Raw genomic sequence first — 20,179 nt, 5'->3', positions numbered from 1 at the left:
GTGGCCAACCAAGCAAGCGGGAAATGCAAATACTCACTAAAATGAAGTCTCACTTCCCACCGGTCAAAAGGGACATCTGAAAAACATTGTAAAAACCAGAAAAGCAGGACAGGCCGTGGAGAAAAGGGAGCCTTCTTACGCAGATGGTAAGGAGGATAATTGCCAGCAGCCACTCCAGAGAACTGCCTGATGTTTCCCAAAAACAACTAAACAACTCATCGACAGAGCCTAGGGCACTTTCACTCATGGACGTATATGTTGGGAAACCTGAAAATCAAAGACACACAGCCACCCCAAATTTAAGGGCTGCACTGTATACAAGGACCCTGAATTCAGAACACCTCAAATATTGCAGAAAAGACAAAAATGGATAAAAAAGTTGTGGTATATTTGTACGACGGAATATCCCTCAGCCATGAAATCAATGTCATAAGGCCAGTAGCAGCATAATGGGTGGATATAGGTATGATGATTCTAAGTGAAATAAGTCACACAGAAAAAGAAATTTATCCTAAGATATCACTTATAAAGGGAATGTAAAAAGGCTACACATGAACTAAATTAGAAATCAGAACAGAGTCTCACATTTAGAAAACACTCCTAGGCCTGCTCAAGGGGAAAGGTGAGGTGGGTTGATGCATAAAATCAGAGTTTGATATTAGCACAGGTACCTTTTCAGAAGCCAACTATGTAATAGACAAGACCTACGCCTTGCTCAGTGAACTGGACTCAGCACCCCTTATTCCACGCAGAGGAATATATCTGACTAGTAAGAATCTTAAAACCTATGTACTGATATGTCTCCGTAAGGGATTCATGTGTGCCTGGAGCGGCATAAACATGGCAGTGAAAATCAGCTCAAGCCCATTATAAAAATAAATTTCAAAAACAAAACACAAAAACAGCGAAATTCTTACACAATTCGTTCAGGGGCTCTGATGCAACCTGGATTGACCCCATCTACACCCACACCTGAATGAGACAAAAGGCTGGGCACTTGGGGCTCAGAGGATTGGTGAGGCTGGGTGAGCAAATGTTCATCTTTAAAGCAATAATGCATGCCACCCATGCCATGGGTCCCTACTCTCCAGCTTTAAGGGAATATTAGTGAAATTATAACATGCGTTCGAAACCCACAGGATGGGACACCGTGTGATCGGGAAAGATTTCTAAAACGCTCTTCAATTTTCCTCTCCTGGTACTCTGGTTCGACATTCAGACACTTTACTCACAATCTCCCAACTTGGGGAGTCAGTGCCTTTAACCTCCTGTTTCTCACAGTTTGCAACTTGTGTGTAGGATGAAAGGGAAGAGGAGGAACCAATGAGAGCCAAGCTGTAGCCATTTGGACGGACACATGTCACTCTATTTTCCTGGCAGGAAGAAGAATTAACCAAAGTCTCAGCCTGCCACCCCCAAAACCAGGATAGGGCCTGAAGCAATCCTGCAGTTTTGCGGCCAGCTCACAAAATTGTGTGTTGACAAATGGAGCTCATGGGCACAACAATTCAGAGACTTGCAGTTATAAAGGACAACTACCATCCAAAAATCTGTTGAGGGAAGGCAACCAGGAGGACTTGAAAGCCAGGCAGAATTGCAGGAAACAGGCTTCAAGAGGTAGATTGGAATCGCCTTGAAAGCACAAGAAAATCGGCAGAACTTCCACAATGATGCACTTGGCCAAAGAGGGCGTATGCGTGTTTTCCAGAACATATTGAGGAAAAAATGCATACACGCTTTGTGACCAACCAAGCAAGTGGGAAATGCAAATACTCACTAAAATGAAGTCTCACTTCCACCGGTCAAAAGGGACATCTGAAAAACATTGTAAAAACCAGAAAAGCAGGACAGGCCATGGAGAAAAGGGAGCCTTCTTATGCAGATGGTAAGGAGGAAAATTGCCAGCAGCCACTCCAGAGAACAGCCTGGTGTTTCCCAAAAACAACTAAACAACTCATCTACAGAGCCTAGGGCACTTTCACTCATGGACGTATACATTGGGAAACCGGAAAATCAAAGACACACAGCCACCCCAAATTTAAGGGCTGCACTGTATACAAGGACCCCGATTTCAGAACACCTCAAATATCGCAGAAACGACAAAAATGGATAAAAAAGTTGTGGTACTTTTGTACGATGGAATATCCCTCAGCCATGAAATCAATGTCATAAGGCCACTAGCAGCATAATGGGTGGATATAGGTATGATGATTCTAAGTGAAATAAGTCACACGGAAAAAGAAGTTTATCCTAAGATATCACTTATAAAGGGAATGTAAAAAGGCTACACATGAACTAAAGTAGAAATCAGAACAGAGTCTCACATTTAGAAAACACTCCTATGCCTGCTCAAGGGGAAAGGTGAGGTGGGTTGATGCATAAAATCAGAGTTTGATATTAGCACAGGTACCTTTTCAGAAGCCAACTATGTAATAGACAAGACCTACGCCTTGCTCAGTGAACTGGACTCAGCACCCCTTATTCCGCGCAGAGGAATATATCTGACTAGTAAGAATCTTAAAACCTATGTACTGATATGTCTCCGTAAGGGATTCAAGTGTGCCTAGAGCGGCATAAACATGGCAGTGAAAATCAGCTCAAGCCCATTATAAAAATAAATTTCAAAAACAAAACACAAAAACAGCGAAATTCTTACACAATTCGTTCAGGGGCTCTGATGCAACCTGGATTGACCCCATCTACACCCACACCTGAATGAGACAAAAGGCTGGGCACTTGGGGCTCAGAGGATTGGTGAGGCTGGGTGAGCAAATGTTCATCTTTAAAGCAATAATGCATGCCACCCATGCCATGGGTCCCTACTCTCCAGCTATAAGGGAATATTTGTGAAATTATAACATGCGTTCGAAACCCACAGGATGGGACACCGTGTGATCGGGAAAGATTTCTAGAACGCTCTTCAATTTTCCTCTCCTGGCACTCTGGTTCGACATTCCAGACACTTTACTCACAATCTCCCAACTTGGGGAGTCAGTGCCTTTAACCTCCTGTTTCTCACAGTTTGCAACTTGTGTGCAGGATGAAAGGGAAGAGGAGGAACCAATGAGAGCCAAGCTGTAGGCATTTGGACGGGCACATGACACTCTATTTTCCTGCCAGGAAGAAGAAATAACCAAAGTCTCAGACTGCCACCCCCAAAATCAGGATAAGACCTGAAGCAATCCTGCGGTTTCGAGGCCAGCTCACAAAAATGTGTGTTCACAAATGGAGCTCATGGGCACAACAACTCAGAAACTTGCAGAGTTATAAAGGACAACTATCATCCAAAAATCTGTTGAGGGAAGGAAACCAGGAGGACTTGAAAGCCAGGCAGAATTCCAGGAAACAGGCTTCAAGAGGTAGATTGGAATCGCCTTTAAAGCACATGAAAATCGGCAGAACTTCCACAATGATGCACTTGGCCAAAGAGGGTGTATGCGTGTTTTCCAGAACATATTGAGGAAAAAACGCATACACGCTTTGTGGCCAACCAAGCAAGCAGGAAATGCAAATACGCACTAAAAAGAAGTCTCACTTCCCACCGGTCAAAAGGGACATCCGAAAAAATTGTACAAACCAGAAAAGCAGGACAGGCCGTGGAGAAAAGGGAGCATTCTTACGAAGATGGTAGGGAGGAAAATTGCCAGCAGACACTCACTCCAGAGAACTGCCTGGTGTTTCCCAAAAACAACTAAACAACTCATCGACAGAGCCTAGGGCACTTTCACTCATGGATGTATACGTTGGAAAACCTGAAAATCAAAGACACACAGCCACCCCAAACTTAACGGATGCACAGTTTACAAGCACCTCGACCTCAGATCACCTCAAATATTGCAGGAAAGACAAAAATGGATAAAGAAGTTGTGGTACTTTCGTACCATGGAATATCCCTCAGCCATGAAATCAATGTCATAAGGCCAGTAGCAGCATAATGGGTGGATATAGGTACGATGATTCTAAGTGAAATAAGTCACACAGAAAAAGAAACTTATCCTAAGATATCACTTATGAAGGGAATGTAAAAACGCTACACATGAACTAAAATAGAAATCGGAACAGAGTCTCACATTTAGAAAACACTCCTATGCCTGCTCAAGGGGAAAGGTGAGGTGGGTTGATGCATAAAATCAGAGTTTGATATTAGCACAGGTACCTTTTCATAAACCAACTATGTAATAGACAAGACCTACTCCTTGCTCAGTCAACTGGACTCAGCACCCCCTATCCCACGCAGAGGAATATATCTGACTAGTAAAAATCTTAAAACCTATGTACTGATATGTCTCCGTAAGGGATTCAACTGGGCCTAGAGCAGTATAAACACGGCAGTGAAAATCATCTCAAACCCATTATAAAAATAAATTTCAAAACCAAATCACAAAAACAGTGAAATTCTTACACAATTCGTTCAGGGGCTCTGATGCAACCTGGATTGACCCCATCTACACCCACACCTGGATGAGACAAAAGGCTGGACACTTGGGGCTGAGAGGATTGGTGAGCTTGGGTGAGCAAATGTACACCTTTAAAGCAATAATGTGTGCCACCCATGCCATGGGGCCCTACTCTGCACATTTAAGGGAATGTTAGTACAGTTACATCACGCATGGGAAACCCACAGGATGGGACACCGTGTGGTCGGGAAACATTTCTAAAACGCTCCTCAATTTTCCTCTCCTGTTGCTTGGGTTTGACATTCCAGGCGCTTTACTCTCAATCTCCCAACTTGGGGAGTCAGTGCCTTTAACCGCCTGTTTCTCACAGTTTGCAACTTGTGTGCAGGATGAAAGGGAAGAGGAGGAACCAATGAGAGCCAAGCTGTAGCCATTTGGACGGACACATGTCACTCTATTTTCCTGGCAGGAAGAAGAATTAACCAAAGTCTCAGCCTGCCACCCCCAAAACCAGGATAGGGCCTGAAGCAATCCTGCGGTTTTGCGGCCAGCTCACAAAAATGTGTGTTGACAAATGGAGCTCATGGGCACAACAATTCAGAGACTTGCAGTTATAAAGGACAACTACCATCCAAAAATCTGTTGAGGGAAGGCAACCAGGAGGACTTGAAAGCCAGGCAGAATTCCAGGAAACAGGCTTCAAGAGGTAGATTGGAATCGCCTTGAAAGCACAAAAAAATCGCCAGAACTTCCACAATGATGCACTTGGCCAAAGAGGGCGTATGCGTGTTTTCCAGAACATATTGAGGAAAAAACGCATACACGCTTTGTGGCCAACCAAGCAAGCGGGAAATGCAAATACTCACTAAAATGAAGTCTCACTTCCCACCGGTCAAAAGGGACATCTGAAAAACATTGTAAAAACCAGAAAAGCAGGACAGGCCGTGGAGAAAAGGGAGCCTTCTTACGCAGATGGTAAGGAGGATAATTGCCAGCAGCCACTCCAGAGAACTGCCTGATGTTTCCCAAAAACAACTAAACAACTCATCGACAGAGCCTAGGGCACTTTCACTCATGGACGTATACGTTGGGAAACCTGAAAATCAAAGACACACAGCCACCCCAAATTTAAGGGCTGCACTGTATACAAGGACCCTGAATTCAGAACACCTCAAATATCGCAGAAAAGACAAAAATGGATAAAAAAGTTGTGGTACTTTTGTACGATGGAATATCCCTCAGCCATGAAATCAATGTCATAAGGCCACTAGCAGCATAATGGGTGGATATAGGTATGATGATTCTAAGTGAAATAAGTCACACAGAAAAAGAAATTTATCCTAAGATATCACTTATAAAGGGAATGTAAAAAGGCTACACATGAACTAAATTAGAAATCAGAACAGAGTCTCACATTTAGAAAACACTCCTAGGCCTGCTCAAGGGGAAAGGTGAGGTGGGTTGATGCATAAAATCAGAGTTTGATATTAGCACAGGTACCTTTTCAGAAGCCAACTATGTAATAGACAAGACCTACGCCTTGCTCAGTGAACTGGACTCAGCGCCCCTTATTCCGCGCAGAGGAATATATCTGACTAGTAAGAATCTTAAAACCTATGTACTGATATGTCTCCGTAAGAGATTCATGTGTGCCTAGAGGGGCATAAACATGGCAGTGAAAATCAGCTCAAGCCCATTATAAAAATAAATTTCAAAAACAAAACACAAAAACAGCGAAATTCTTACACAATTCGTTCAGGGGCTCTGATGCAACCTGGATTGACCCCATCTACACCCACACCTGAATGAGACAAAAGGCTGGGCACTTGGGGCTCAGAGGATTGGTGAGACTGGGTGAGCAAATGTTCATCTTTAAAGCAATAATGCATGCCACCCATGCCATGGGTCCCTACTCTCCAGCTTTAAGCGAATATTAGTGAAATTATAACATGCGTTCGAAACCCACAGGATGGGACACCGTGTGATCGGGAAAGATTTCTAAAACGCTCTTCAATTTTCCTCTCCTGGAACTCTGGTTCGACATTCCAGACACTTTACTCACAATCTCCCAACTGGGGGAGTCAGTGCCTTTAACCTCCTGTTTCTCACAGTTTGCAACTTGTGTGCAGGATGAAAGGGAAGAGGAGGAACCAATGAGAGCCAAGCTGTAGCCATTTGGACGGACACATGTCACTCTATTTTCCTGGCAGGAAGAAGAATTAACCAAAGTCTCAGCCTGCCACCCCCAAAACCAGGATAGGGCCTGAAGCAATCCTGCAGTTTTGCGGCCAGCTCACAAAAATGTGTGTTGACAAATGGAGCTCATGGGCACAACAATTCAGAGACTTGCAGTTATAAAGGACAACTACCATCCAAAAATCTGTTGAGGGAAGGCAACCAGGAGGACTTGAAAGCCAGGCAGAATTGCAGGAAACAGGCTTCAAGAGGTAGATTGGAATCGCCTTGAAAGCACAAGAAAATCGGCAGAACTTCCACAATGATGCACTTGGCCAAAGAGGGCGTATGCGTGTTTTCCAGAACATATTGAGGAAAAAATGCATACACGCTTTGTGACCAACCAAGCAAGCGGGAAATGCAAATACTCACTAAAATGAAGTCTCACTTCCACCGGTCAAAAGGGACATCTGAAAAACATTGTAAAAACCAGAAAAGCAGGACAGGCCGTGGAGAAAAGGGAGCCTCCTTATGCAGATGGTAAGGAGGAAAATTGCCAGCAGCCACTCCAGAGAACAGCCTGGTGTTTCCCAAAAACAACTAAACAACTCATCTACAGAGCCTAGGGCACTTTCACTCATGGACGTATACATTGGGAAAACGGAAAATCAAAGACACACAGCCACCCCAAATTTAAGGGCTGCACTGTATACAAGGACCCTGAATTCAGAACACCTCAAATATCGCAGAAAAGACGAAAATGGATAAAAAAGTTGTGGTACTTTTGTACGATGGAATATCCCTCAGCCATGAAATCAATGTCATAAGGCCACTAGCAGCATAATGGGTGGATATAGGTATGATGATTCTAAGTGAAATAAGTCACACGGAAAAAGAAGTTTATCCTAAGATATCACTTATAAAGGGAATGTAAAAAGGCTACACATGAACTAAAGTAGAAATCAGAACAGAGTCTCACATTTAGAAAACACTCCTATGCCTGCTCAAGGGGAAAGGTGAGGTGGGTTGATGCATAAAATCAGAGTTTGATATTAGCACAGGTACCTTTTCAGAAGCCAACTATGTAATAGACAAGACCTACGCCTTGCTCAGTGAACTGGACTCAGCACCTCTTATTCCGCGCAGAGGAATATATCTGACTAGTAAGAATCTTAAAACCTATGTACTGATATGTCTCCGTAAGGGATTCAAGTGTGCCTAGAGCGGCATAAACATGGCAGTGAAAATCAGCTCAAGCCCATTATAAAAATAAATTTCAAAAACAAAACACAAAAACAGCGAAATTCTTACACAATTCGTTCAGGGGCTCTGATGCAACCTGGATTGACCCCATCTACACCCACACCTGAATGAGACAAAAGGCTGGGCACTTGGGGCTCAGAGGATTGGTGAGGCTGGGTGAGCAAATGTTCATCTTTAAAGCAATAATGCATGCCACCCATGCCATGGGTCCCTACTCTCCAGCTATAAGGGAATATTTGTGAAATTATAACATGCGTTCGAAACCCACAGGATGGGACACCGTGTGATCGGGAAAGATTTCTAGAACGCTCTTCAATTTTCCTCTCCTGGTACTCTGGTTCGACATTCCAGACACTTTACTCACAATCTCCCAACTTGGGGAGTCAGTGCCTTTAACCTCCTGTTTCTCACAGTTTGCAACTTGTGTGCAGGATGAAAGGGAAGAGGAGGAACCAATGAGAGCCAAGCTGTAGGCATTTGGACGGGCACATGACACTCTATTTTCCTGCCAGGAAGAAGAAATAACCAAAGTCTCAGCCTGCCACCCGCAAAATCAGGATAAGGCCTGAAGCAATCCTGCGGTTTCGAGGCCAGCTCACAAAAATGTGTGTTCACAAATGGAGCTCATGGGCACAACAACTCAGAAACTTGCAGAGTTATAAAGGACAACTATCATCCAAAAATCTGTTGAGGGAAGGCAACCAGGAGGACTTGAAAGCCAGGCAGAATTCCAGGAAACAGGCTTCAAGAGGTAGATTGGAATCGCCTTTAAAGCACATGAAAATCGGCAGAACTTCCACAATGATGCACTTGGCCAAAGAGGGTCTATGCGTGTTTTCCAGAACATATTGAGGAAAAAACGCATACACGCTTTGTGGCCAACCAAGCAAGCAGGAAATGCAAATACGCACTAAAAAGAAGTCTCACTTCCCACCGGTCAAAAGGGACATCCGAAAAAAATTGTACAAACCAGAAAAGCAGGACAGGCTGTGGACAAAAGGGAGCGTTCTTACGAAGATGGTAGGGAGGAAAATTGCCAGCAGACACTCACTCCAGAGAACTGCCTGGTGTTTCCCAAAAACAACTAAACAACTCAGCTACAGAGCCTAGGGCACTTTCACTCATGGATGTATACATTGGAAAACCTGAAAATCAAAGACACACAGCCACCCCAAACTTAACGGATGCACAGTTTACAAGCACCTCGACCTCAGATCACCTCAAATATTGCAGGAAAGACAAAAATGGATAAAGAAGTTGTGGTACTTTCGTACCATGGAATATCCCTCAGCCATGAAATCAAGGTCATAAGGCCAGTAGCAGCATAATGGGTGGATATAGGTACGATGATTCTAAGTGAAATAAGTCACACAGAAAAAGAAACTTATCCTAAGATATCACTTATGAAGGGAATGTAAAAAGGCTACACATGAACTAAAATAGAAATCGGAACAGAGTCTCACATTTAGAAAACACTCCTATGCCTGCTCAAGGGGAAAGGTGAGGTGGGTTGATGCATAAAATCAGAGTTTGATATTAGCACAGGTACCTTTTCATAAACCAACTATGTAATAGACAAGACCTACTCCTTGCTCAGTCAACTGGACTCAACACCCCCTATCCCACGCAGAGGAATATATCTGACTAGGAAAAATCTTAAAACCTATGTACTGATATGTCTCCGTAAGGGATTCAACTGGGCCTAGAGCAGTATAAACACGGCAGTGAAAATCATCTCAAACCCATTATAAAAATAAATTTCAAAACCAAATCACAAAAACAGTGAAATTCTTACACAATTCGTTCAGGGGCTCTGATGCAACCTGGATTGACCCCATCTACACCCACACCTGGATGAGACAAAAGGCTGGACACTTGGGGCTGAGAGGATTGGTGAGCTTGGGTGAGCAAATGTACACCTTTAAAGCAATAATGTGTGCCACCCATGCCATGGGGCCCTACTCGGCACATTTAAGGGAATGTTAGTACAGTTACATCACGCATGGGAAACCCACAGGATGGGACACCGTGTGATCGGGAAACATTTCTAAAACGCTCCTCAATTTTCCTCTCCTGTTGCTTGGGTTTGACATTCCAGGTGCTTTACTCTCAATCTCCCAACTTGGGGAGTCAGTGCCTTTAACCGCCTGTTTCTCACAGTTTGCAACTTGTGTGCAGGATGAAAGGGAAGAGGAGGAACCAATGAGAGCCAAGCTGTAGCCATTTGGACGGACACATGTCACTCTATTTTCCTGGCAGGAAGAAGAATTAACCAAAGTCTCAGCCTGCCACCCCCAAAACCAGGATAGGGCCTGAAGCAATCCTGCAGTTTTGCGGCCAGCTCACAAAAATGTGTGTTGACAAATGGAGCTCATGGGCACAACAATTCAGAGACTTGCAGTTATAAAGGACAACTACCATCCGAAAATCTGTTGAGGGAAGGGAACCAGGAGGACTTGAAAGCCAGGCAGAATTCCAGGAAACAGGCTTCAAGAGGTAGATTGGAATCGCCTTGAAAGCACAAGAAAATCGGCAGAACTTCCACAATGATGCACTTGGCCAAAGAGGGCGTATGCGTGTTTTCCAGAACATATTGAGGAAAAAACGCATACACGCTTTGTGGCCAACCAAGCAAGCGGGAAATGCAAATACTCACTAAAATGAAGTCTCACTTCCCACCGGTCAAAAGGGACATCTGAAAAACATTGTAAAAACCAGAAAACAGGACAGGCCGTGGAGAAAACGGAGCCTTCTTACGCAGATAGTAAGGAGGATAATTGCCAGCAGCCACTCCAGAGAACTGCCTGATGTTTCCCAAAAACAACTAAACAACTCATCGACAGAGCCTAGGGCACTTTCACTCATGGACGTATACGTTGGGAAACCTGAAAATCAAAGACACACAGCCACCCCAAATTTAAGGGCTGCACTGTATACAAGGACCCCGAATTCAGAACACATCAAATATCGCAGAAAAGACAAAAATGGATAAAAAATTTGTGGTACTTTTGTACGATGGAATATCCCTCAGCCATGAAATCAATGTCATAAGGCCAGTAGCAGCATAATGGGTGGATATAGGTATGATGATTCTAAGTGAAATAAGTCACACAGAAAAAGAAGTTTATCCTAAGATATCACTTATAAAGGGAATGTAAAAAGGCTACACATGAACTAAAGTAGAAATCAGAACAGAGTCTCACATTTAGAAAACACTCCTATGCCTGCTCAAGGGGAAAGGTGAGGTGGGTTGATGCATAAAATCAGAGTTTGATGTTAGCACAGGTACCTTTTCAGAAGCCAACTATGTAATAGACAAGACCTACGCCTTGCTCAGTGAACTGGACTCAGCACCTCTTATTCCGCGCAGAGGAATATATCTGACTAGTAAGAATCTTAAAACCTATGTACTGATATGTCTCCGTAAGGGATTCAAGTGTGCCTAGAGCGGCATAAACATGGCAGTGAAAATCAGCTCAAGCCCATTATAAAAATAAATTTCAAAAACAAAACACAAAAACAGCGAAATTCTTACACAATTCGTTCAGGGGCTCTGATGCAACCTGGATTGACCCCATCTACACCCACACCTGAATGAGACAAAAGGCTGGGCACTTGGGGCTCAGAGGATTGGTGAGGCTGGGTGAGCAAATGTTCATCTTTAAAGCAATAATGCATGCCACCCATGCCATGGGTCCCTACTCTCCAGCTATAAGGGAATATTTGTGAAATTATAACATGCGTTCGAAACCCACAGGATGGGACACCGTGTGATCGGGAAAGATTTCTAGAACTCTCTTCAATTTTCCTCTCCTGGTACTCTGGTTCGACATTCCAGACACTTTACTCACAATCTCCCAACTTGGGGAGTCAGTGCCTTTAACCTCCTGTTTCTCACAGTTTGCAACTTGTGTGCAGGATGAAAGGGAAGAGGAGGAACCAATGAGAGCCAAGCTGTAGGCATTTGGACGGGCACATGACACTCTATTTTCCTGCCAGGAAGAAGAAATAACCAAAGTCTCAGCCTGCCACCCGCAAAATCAGGATAAGGCCTGAAGCAATCCTGCGGTTTCGAGGCCAGCTCACAAAAATGTGTGTTCACAAATGGAGCTCATGGGCACAACAACTCAGAAACTTGCAGAGTTATAAAGGACAACTATCATCCAAAAATCTGTTGAGGGAAGGCAACCAGGAGGACTTGAAAGCCAGGCAGAATTCCAGGAAACAGGCTTCAAGAGGTAGATTGGAATCGCCTTTAAAGCACATGAAAATCGGCAGAACTTCCACAATGATGCACTTGGCCAAAGAGGGTGTATGCGTGTTTTCCAGAACATATTGAGGAAAAAACGCATACACGCTTTGTGGCCAACCAAGCAAGCAGGAAATGCAAATACGCACTAAAAAGAAGTCTCACTTCCCACCGGTCAAAAGGGACATCCGAAAAAATTGTACAAACCAGAAAAGCAGGACAGGCTGTGGAGAAAAGGGAGCGTTCTTACGAAGATGGTAGGGAGGAAAATTGCCAGCAGACACTCACTCCAGAGAACTGCCTGGTGTTTCCCAAAAACAACTAAACAACTCAGCTACAGAGCCTAGGGCACTTTCACTCATGGATGTATACATTGGAAAACCTGAAAATCAAAGACACACAGCCACCCCAAACTTAACGGATGCACAGTTTACAAGCACCTCGACCTCAGATCACCTCAAATATTGCAGGAAAGACAAAAATGGATAAAGAAGTTGTGGTACTTTCGTACCATGGAATATCCCTCAGCCATGAAATCAATGTCATAAGGCCAGTAGCAGCATAATGGGTGGATATAGGTACGATGATTCTAAGTGAAATAAGTCACACAGAAAAAGAAACTTATCCTAAGATATCACTTATGAAGGGAATGTAAAAACGCTACACATGAACTAAAATAGAAATCTGAACAGAGTCTCACATTTAGAAAACACTCCTATGCCTGCTCAAGGGGAAAGGTGAGGTGGGTTGATGCATAAAATCAGAGTTTGATATTAGCACAGGTACCTTTTCATAAACCAACTATGTAATAGACAAGACCTACTCCTTGCTCAGTCAACTGGACTCAACACCCCCTATCCCACGCAGAGGAATATATCTGACTAGGAAAAATCTTAAAACCTATGTACTGATATGTCTCCGTAAGGGATTCAACTGGGCCTAGAGCAGTATAAACACGGCAGTGAAAATCATCTCAAACCCATTATAAAAATAAATTTCAAAACCAAATCACAAAAACAGTGAAATTCTTACACAATTCGTTCAGGGGCTCTGATGCAACCTGGATTGACCCCATCTACACCCACACCTGGATGAGACAAAAGGCTGGACACTTGGGGCTGAGAGGATTGGTGAGCTTGGGTGAGCAAATGTACACCTTTAAAGCAATAATGTGTGCCACCCATGCCATGGGGCCCTACTCTGCACATTTAAGGGAATGTTAGTACAGTTACATCACGCATGGGAAACCCACAGGATGGGACACCGTGTGATCGGGAAACATTTCTAAAACGCTCCTCAATTTTCCTCTCCTGTTGCTTGGGTTTGACATTCCAGGTGCTTTACTCTCAATCTCCCAACTTGGGGAGTCAGTGCCTTTAACCGCCTGTTTCTCACAGTTTGCAACTTGTGTGCAGGATGAAAGGGAAGAGGAGGAACCAATGAGAGCCAAGCTGTAGCCATTTGGACGGACACATGTCACTCTATTTTCCTGGCAGGAAGAAGAATTAACCAAAGTCTCAGCCTGCCACCCCCAAAACCAGGATAGGGCCTGAAGCAATCCTGCAGTTTTGCGGCCAGCTCACAAAAATGTGTGTTGACAAATGGAGCTCATGGGCACAACAATTCAGAGACTTGCAGTTATAAAGGACAACTACCATCCAAAAATCTGTTGAGGGAAGGGAACCAGGAGGACTTGAAAGCCAGGCAGAATTCCAGGAAACAGGCTTCAAGAGGTAGATTGGAATCGCCTTGAAAGCACAAGAAAATCGGCAGAACTTCCACAATGATGCACTTGGCCAAAGAGGGCGTATGCGTGTTTTCCAGAACATATTGAGGAAAAAACGCATACACGCTTTGTGGCCAACCAAGCAAGCGAGAAATGCAAATACTCACTAAAATGAAGTCTCACTTCCCACCGGTCAAAAGGGACATCTGAAAAACATTGTAAAAACCAGAAAAGCAGGACAGGCCGTGGAGAAAAGGGAGCCTTCTTACGCAGATGGTAAGGAGGATAATTGCCAGCAGCCACTCCAGAGAACTGCCTGATGTTTCCCAAAAACAACTAAACAACTCATCGACAGAGCCTAGGGCACTTTCACTCATGGACGTATACGTTGGGAAACCTGAAAATCAAAGACACACAGCAACCCCTAATTTAAGGGCTGCACTGTATACAAGGACCCCGAATTCAGAACACCTCAAATATCGCAGAAAAGACAAAAATGGATAAAAAAGTTGTGGTACTTTTGTACGATGGAATATCCCTCAGCCATGAAATCAATGTCATAAGGCCACTAGCAGCATAATGGGTGGATATAGGTATGATGATTCTAAGTGAAATAAGTCACACAGAAAAAGAAATTTATCCTAAGATATCACTTATAAAGGGAATGTAAAAAGGCTACACATGAACTAAAGTAGAAATCAGAACAGAGTCTCACATTTAGAAAACACTCCTAGGCCTGCTCAAGGGGAAAGGTGAGGTGGGTTGATGCATAAAATCAGAGTTTGATATTAGCACAGGAACCTTTTCAGAAGCCAACTATGTAATAGACAAGACCTACGCCTTGCTCAGTGAACTGGACTCAGCACCCCTTATTCCACGCAGAGGAATATATCTGACTAGTAAGAATCTTAAAACCTATGTACTGATATGTCTCCATAAGGGATTCAAGTGTGCCTAGAGCAGCATAAACATGGCAGTGAAAATCAGCTCAAGCCCATTATAAAAATAAATTTCACAAACAAAACACAAAAACAGCGAAATTCTTAAACAATTCGTTCAGGGGCTCTGATGCAACCTGGATTGACCCCATCTACACCCACACCTGAATGAGACAAAAGGCTGGACACTTGGGGCTCAGAGGATTGGTGAGGCTGGGTGAGCAAATGTTCATCTTTAAAGCAATAATGCATGCCACCCATGCCATGGGTCCCTACTCTCCAGCTTTAAGCAAATATTAGTGAAATTATAACATGCATTCGAAACCCACAGGATGGGACACCGTGTGATCGGGAAAGATTTCTAAAACGCTCTTCAATTTTCCTCTCCTGGTACTCTGGTTCGACATTCCAGACACTTTACTCACAATCTCCCAACTTGGGGAGTCAGTGCCTTTAACCTCCTGTTTCTCACAGTTTGCAACTTGTGTGCAGGATGAAAGGGAAGAGGAGGAACCAATGAGAGCCAAGCTGTAGCCATTTGGACGGACACATGTCACTGTATTTTCCTGGCAGGAAGAAGAATTAACCAAAGTCTCAGCCGGCCACCCCCAAAACCAGGATAGGGCCTGAAGCAATCCTGCGGTTTTGCGGCCAGCTCACAAAAATGTGTGTTGACAAATGGAGCTCATGAGCACAACAATTCAGAGACTTGCCGTTATAAAGGACAACTACCATCCAAAAATCTGTTGAGGGAAGGCAACCAGGAGGACTTGAAAGCCAGGCAGAATTCCAGGAAACAGGCTTTAAGAGGTAGATTGGAATCGCCTTTAAAGCACAAGAAAATCGGCAGAACTTCCACAATGATGCACTTGGCCAAAGAGGGCGTATGCGTGTTTTCCAGAACATATTGAGGAAAAAACGCATACACGCTTTGTGGCCAACCAAGCAAGCGGGAAATGCAAATACTCACTAAAATGAAGTCTCAGTTCCACCGGTCAAAAGAGACATCTGAAAAACATTGTAAAAACCAGAAAAGCAAGACAGGCCATGGAGAAAAGGGAGCCTTCTTACGCAGATGGTAAGGAGGAAAATTGCCAGCAGCCACTCCAGAGAACAGCCTGGTGTTTCCCAAAAACAACTAAACAACTCATCTACAGAGCCTAGGGCACTTTCACTCATGGACGTATACATTGGGAAACCGGAAAATCAAAGACACACAGCCACCCCAAACTTAACGGATGCACAGTTTACAAGCACCTCGACCTCAGATCACCTCAAATATTGCAGGAAAGACAAAAATGGATAAAGAAGTTTTGGTACTTTCATACCATGGAATATCCCTCAGCCATGAAATCAATGTCATAAGGCCAGTAGCAGCATAATGGGTGGATATAGGTACGATGATTCTAAGTGAAATAAGTCACACAGAAAAAGAAACTTATCCTAAGATATCACTTATGAAGGGAATGTAAAAAGGTTACACATGAACTAAAATAGAAATCAGAACAGAGTCTCACATTTAGAAAACACTCCTATGCCTGCTCAAGGGGAAAGGTGAGGTGGGTTGATGCATAAAATGAGAGTTTGATATTAGCACAGGTACCATTTCAGAAGCCAACTATGGAATAGACAAGACCTACTCCTTGCTCAGTCAACTGGACTCAGCACCCCCTATCCCACGCAGAGGAATATATCTGACTAGTAAGAATCTTAAAACCTATGTACTGATATGTCTCCGTAAGGGATTCAACTGGGCCTAGAGCAGTATAAACACGGCAGTGAAAATCATCTCAAACCCATTATAAAAATAAATTTCAAAACCAAATCACAAAAACAGTGAAATTCTTACACAATTCGTTCAGGGGCTCTGATGCAACCTGGATTGACCCCATCTACACCCACACCTGGATGAGACAAAAGGCTGGACACTTGGGGCTGAGAGGATTGGTGAGGTTGGGTGAGCAAATGTACACCTTTAAAGCAATAATGTGTGCCACCCATGCCATGGGGCCCTACTCTGCACGTTTAAGGGAATGTTAGTACAGTTAAATCACGCATGGGAAACCCACAGGATGGGACGCCGTGTGATCGGGAAACATTTTTAAAACGCTCCTCAATTTTCGTCTCCTGTTGCTTGGGTTTGACATTCCAGGCGCTTTACTCTCAATCTCCCAACTTGGGGAGTCAGTGCCTTTAACTGCCTGTTTCTCACAGTTTTCAACTTGTGTGCAAGATGAAAGGGAAGAGGAGGAACCAATGAGAGCCAAGCTGTAGCCATTTGGACGGACACATGTCACTCTATTTTCCTGGCAGGAAGAAGAATTAACCAAAGTCTCAGCCTGCCACCCCCAAAACCAGGATAGGGCCTGAAGCAATCCTGCGGTTTTGCGGCCAGCTCACAAAAATGTGTGTTGACAAATGGAGCTCATGGGCACAACAATTCAGAGACTTGCAGTTATAAAGGACAACTACCATCCAAAAATCTGTTGAGGGAAGGCAACCAGGAGGACTTGAAAGCCAGGCAGAATTCCAGGAAACAGGCTTCAAGAGGTAGATTGGAATCGCCGTGAAAGCACAAGAAAATCGGCAGAACTTCCACAATGATGCACTTGGCCAAAGAGGGCGTATGCGTGTTTTCCAGAACATATTGAGGAAAAAACGCATACACGCTTTGTGGCCAACCAAGCAAGCGGGAAATGCAAATACTCACTAAAATGAAGTCTCACTTCCCACCGGTCAAAAGGGACATCTGAAAAACATTGTAAAAACCAGAAAAGCAGGACAGGCCGTGGAGAAAAGGGAGCCTTCTTACGCAGATGGTAAGGAGGATAATTGCCAGCAGCCACTCCAGAGAACTGCCTGATGTTTCCCAAAAACAACTAAACAACTCATCGACAGAGCCTAGGGCACTTTCACTCATGGACGTATACGTTGGGAAACCTGAAAATCAAAGACACACAGCCACCCCAAATTTAAGGGCTGCACTGTATACAAGGACCCCGAATTCAGAACACCTCAAATATCGCAGAAAAGACAAAAATGGATTAAAAAGTTGTGGTACTTTTGTACGATGGAATATCCCTCAGCCATGAAATCAATGTCATAAGGCCAGTAGCAGCATAATGGGTGGATATAGGTATGATGATTCTAAGTGAAATAAGTCACACAGAAAAAGAAATTTATCCTAAGATATCACTTATAAAGGGAATGTAAAAAGGCTACACATGAACTAAAGTAGAAATCAGAACAGAGTCTCACATTTAGAAAACACTCTTAGGCCGGCTCAAGGGAAAGGTGAGGTGGGTTGATGCATAAAATCAGAGTTTGATATTAGCACAGGTACCTTTTCAGAAGCCAACTATGTAATAGACAAGACCTACGCCTTGCTCAGTGAACTGGACTCAGCACCCCTTATTCCGCGCAGAGGAATATATCTGACTAGTAAGAATCTTAAAACCTATGTACTGATGTGTCTCCGTAAGGGATTCAAGTGTGCCTAGAGCAGCATAAACATGCAGTGAAAATCAGCACAAGCCCATTATAAAAATAAATTTCAAAAACAAAACACAAAAACAGCGAAATTCTTACACAATTCGTCAGGGGTTCTGATGCAACCTGGATTGACCCCATCTACACCCACACCTGAATGAGACAAAAGGCTGGGCATTTGGGGCTCAGAGGATTGGTGAGGCTGGGTGAGCAAATGTTCATCTTTAAAGCAATAATGCATGCCACCCATGCCCTGGGTCCCTACTCTCCAGCTTTAAGGGAATATTAGGGAAATTATAACATGCGTTCGAAATCCACAGGATGGGACACCGTGTGATCGGGAAAGATTTCTAAAACGCTCTTCAATTTTCCTCTCCTGGTACTCTGGTTCGACATTCCAGACACTTTACTCACAATCTCCCAACTTGGGGAGTCAGTGCCTTTAACCTCCTATTTCTCACAGTTTGCAACTTGTGTGCAGGATGAAAGGGAAGAGGAGGAACCAATGAGAGCCAAGCTGTAGCCATTTGGACGGACACATGTCACTCTATTTTCCTGGCAGGAAGAAGAATTAACCAAAGTCTCAGCCTGCCACCCCCAAAACCAGGATAGGGCCTGAAGCAATCCTGCGGTTTTGCGGCCAGCTCACAAAAATGTGTGTTGACAAATGGAGCTCATGGGCACAACAATTCAGAGACTTGCAGTTATAAAGGACAACTACCATCCAAAAATCTGTTGAGGGAAGGCAACCAGGAGGACTTGAAAGCCAGGCAGAATTCCAGGAAACAGGCTTCAAGAGGTAGATTGGAATCGCCTTGAAAGCACAAGAAAATCGGCAGAACTTCCACAATGATGCACTTGGCCAAAGAGGGCGTATGCGTGTTTTCCAGAACATATTGAGGAAAAAACGCATACACGCTTTGTGGCCAACCAAGCAAGCGGGAAATGCAAATACTCACTAAAATGAAGTCTCAGTTCCACCGGTCAAAAGAGACATCTGAAAAACATTGTAAAAACCAGAAAAGCAAGACAGGCCGTGGAGAAAAGGGAGCCTTCTTACGCAGATGGTAAGGAGGAAAATTGCCAGCAGCCACTCCAGAGAACAGCCTGGTGTTTCCCAACAACAACTAAACAACTCATCTACAGAGCCTAGGGTACTTTCACTCATGAACGTATACATTGGGAAACCTGAAAATCAAAGACACAGCCACCCCAAATTTAAGGGCTGCACTGTATACAAGGACCCCGAATTCAGAACACCTCAAATATCGCAGAAAAGACAAAAATGGATAAAAAAGTTGTGGTACTTTTGTACGATGGAATATCCCTCAGCCATGAAATCAATGTCATAAGGCCACTAGCAGCATAATGGGTGGATATAGGTATGATGATTCTAAGTGAAATAAGTCACACGGAAAAAGAAGTTTATCCTAAGATATCACTTATAAAGGGAATGTAAAAAGGCTACACATGAACTAAAGTAGAAATCAGAACAGAGTCTCACATTTAGAAAACACTCCTAGGCCTGCTCAAGGAGAAAGGTGAGGTGGGTTGATGCATAAAATCAGAGTTTGATATTAGCACAGGTACCTTTTCAGAAGCCAACTATGTAATAGACAAGACCTACGCCTTGCTCAGTGAACTGGACTCAGCACCCCTTATTCCGCGCAGAGGAATAATTCTGACTAGTAAGAATCTTAAAACCTATGTACTGATATGTCTCCGTAAGGGATTCAAGTGTGCCTAGAGCGGCATAAACATGGCAGTGAAAATCAGCTCAAGCCCATTATAAAAATAAATTTCAAAAACAAAACACAAAAACAGCGAAATTCTTACACAATTCGTTCAGGGGCTCTGATGCAACCTGGATTGACCCCATCTACACCCACACCTGAATGAGACAAAAGGCTGGGCACTTGGGGCTCAGAGGATTGGTGAGGCT

The sequence above is a fragment of the Mesoplodon densirostris genome, chromosome 3 (genome assembly GCF_025265405.1).
Source record: "Mesoplodon densirostris isolate mMesDen1 chromosome 3, mMesDen1 primary haplotype, whole genome shotgun sequence".
Lineage (NCBI taxonomy): Eukaryota > Metazoa > Chordata > Mammalia > Artiodactyla > Ziphiidae > Mesoplodon > Mesoplodon densirostris.
The sequence above is the reverse complement of the archived record's forward strand: the minus strand, read 5'-3'. Positions refer to the sequence as shown.